At 44.1% G+C, this 2,997-nt stretch overlaps 1 long non-coding RNA gene across 1 annotated transcript; it reads left to right on the top strand.

Moving 5' to 3' along the window:
* The first annotated feature begins 197 nt into the window (after positions 1-197).
* On the top strand, positions 198-2,025 carry LOC121938137. The gene is made up of 3 exons (XR_006105246.1): positions 198-306; positions 860-896; positions 1,766-2,025. It is a non-coding gene; the product is annotated as an uncharacterized LOC121938137 (long non-coding RNA).
* The last annotated feature ends 972 nt before the right edge of the window (positions 2,026-2,997 follow it).

Below are 2,997 nucleotides of genomic sequence, written 5' to 3' on the forward strand. Positions count from 1 at the left end.
ATACACATTCAAATAAATAATAAACAGTGTGCTGAGACGTCATAAATCCAGCACGTCCGGTCTTATCGTGTTATTGATTTATTAATTTAATATCAGCGTATTGATCTCCAGTCAGCACCTCTCAAACTGGATCTGACTGGTTGTCTTCTCTCCGTCTGTCTTCAGGGCCCCGTGTCCTTCATCCCTCCTCCTCCTCCTCTCTGGACGTTTGTGGGCAGAGATCCGGGCGGCTCCGCGCCCGTCGACGCCTCCTTCAGCATGTTGATGCTGTGGTACATGTGCGGCTTCCACACGGGCAGCTACATGGTCAGTAACACATGACGGGACCCTTTCACACCCACAGCCAAGCTTTCGCTTTTTACTTTGAAGGGAGAGTTCACCAAAAACTAAAATCCAGTCACTATCTGCTCCCCCACACGCTGACGGGGAGTCAGCTGAAGTTTTATATCCCACGAAACTCTGCCGGAGGTTGACGGGGAAACGGTGTCACGTTTATCTCCCAAACAACTGAAGCAAACGGCGCCCGGAATTCAAACGTTTAGAAAATACTCCGTTTCTACATTTAAAAATCTTTTCATGAAAAAGGTTTTTCATGTTGTAAAATCTGATGAGACGGCGTGTCAGATTATTTTTAACGACAGTTTCCAAACTTTAATAAGAAACTCTGCTGATTTGACTTCATAACCTTTAAGCTCAGCTCGTGCAGATTTTAGAGATGTGAAGCTTCTGAAACGCAGAGAAACAACATCAATAATAAATCGATCCACTGCAGAGCTCAAAGAGTTAATGTCCATTTACGTCGTCTCTGTTCACGAAAACTTTGACCGTCAGTCTGACCTGATGTGTGATGATGTTTCAGGCTCAACAGCTGTTCAAGTCCAACTCCAAAGACTGAGGTACGAGCTACACACACACACACACACACACACACACACACACACACACAGAGGTACACACAGGTGTATACACACACACACACAGGTACACACACACAAACAGGTACACACACACACAGGTACACACACACACACAGAGGTACACACAGGTATACACACGCACACAGACAGAGGTACACACACACACACAAACAGGTACACACACAGACAGAGGTACACACACAGGTACACACACACACACAGAGGTACACACAGGTATACACACACGCACACACAGACAGAGGTACACACAGGTGTATACACACACACACACAGAGGTGCACACAGGTATACACACACAGGTATACACACACACAGAGGTACACACAGGTATACACACACACACACACACACACACAGAGGTACACACAGGTGTATACACACACACACACAGGTACACACACACAAACAGGTACACACACACACAGGTACACACACACACAGAGGTACACACAGGTATACACACGCACACAGACAGAGGTACACACACACACAAACAGGTACACACACAGACAGAGGTACACACACAGGTACACACACACACACACAGAGGTACACACAGGTATACACACACGCACACACAGACAGAGGTACACACACACACAAACAGGTGTACATACACACACAGGTATACACACACACACACAGGTGTACACACACAGGTGTACACACACACACAGGTGTACACACACAGGTGTACACACACAGACAGAGGTACACAGACAGGTACACACACACACACACAGGTATGCACACACACAGGTACACACACACACACACAGAGGTACACACACACACACTGATATATTTGTTGTGTTTTTGTGCTTCAGAGCCAGAGAGCATGATGGGAGGAGTGGAGGTGGGCGGGCCTTTGTTGTGTTTCTCTCTGAGACGTCAGGCAGGTTTGGTTGAGAGTTTGGGTGTTTCTTTAAATCGCTCTCCGTGTTCACTTTAATGCTGTTGGTGGACGTTTGCTGAGGAGCGGCGGGCCGCAGCAGTCTGCGTTCACACGTTTGAATGTTTCTGACTTTCCGTTGACTTTCTGCGTTCGCTCGCCGAATCGAGACTGTTGAGAATGAAATGAAGATATTTTGAGGAGAAACGTATTTTGTGATTAAACAGAAAAGCTGTAAAACCCTCCTCTCGACGTGTCCGTCTGTAAACGTAGGTCAATATTTGCAGGTCGGGTTCGGGATGAATCGGTTTCTGTGTGTCTGAACTTTGTCTGACCTCGCCGGCGAATCAGCCGGACGTGTTTGCTAAATGTCGACCTCGTCAGTCAGACTGTGAGGAACATTAACGCTTTTTATGTGCTTTGACGTAAACGGTGACACCCGCGGACCCTGAGGCGTCACGCCACTTCCTGTCAGTCCGAGACCGCGTTCTTAAAGGGACATTCCCCCGAAACACAGACGGGCTGCAGGAGCCCTGACGTCACATCGGGTCTGAAAATGTTGAATTGGTCTGAAACATCGACAGTAAACTTCAGGTTTTGCTGTTTTTCCTCAGAACTAAAGAGCGGCGAAAACTCGATTGACTTTCAGGGTTTGAGCGGTCATGAAAACCCTGGAAAATATATGCAAATAGCAATGTCCAGGTCTCGACAGTTTTTGGAAAACTAAATAAACCCTCAAGATTTTAGATTTTTTTTTCTCACAAACCTGTTTAACAACACAAAAAAATTTTAAGAAAAAAAAATCTCTTCATTTTTTGTAAAAATCATCAAAATGTTTTAAAGCAAATATAATTCCCCAAATTTCAAATCACCAACTAACGATGAAGAAGTGATGAGGACGTGGACGGTTGGTTCAGACTTTTATTTTTTATTTTTTTTAATTATCTGTAAAAAGTGTTTGAACGCTGCGATTTAGTGTCAGGATTTTTTTTTGCAAAGATTGAAAAGATATTTTACATTAATATAATTTTCTACTTTCACTGAGGTTATTTTTAACCAGCATCAGCCCAAATCATAAATATCAAACATTCATTAATTTTCAGAATTTTAACCCTTTAACTGTCAGCTTTTTGTCATGATGTCACTATGATTTTAGATGAAAAAAAA

The sequence above is a fragment of the Plectropomus leopardus genome, unplaced genomic scaffold, assembly GCF_008729295.1.
Source record: "Plectropomus leopardus isolate mb unplaced genomic scaffold, YSFRI_Pleo_2.0 unplaced_scaffold286, whole genome shotgun sequence".
In the NCBI taxonomy this organism is placed as follows: Eukaryota; Metazoa; Chordata; class Actinopteri; order Perciformes; family Serranidae; genus Plectropomus; species Plectropomus leopardus.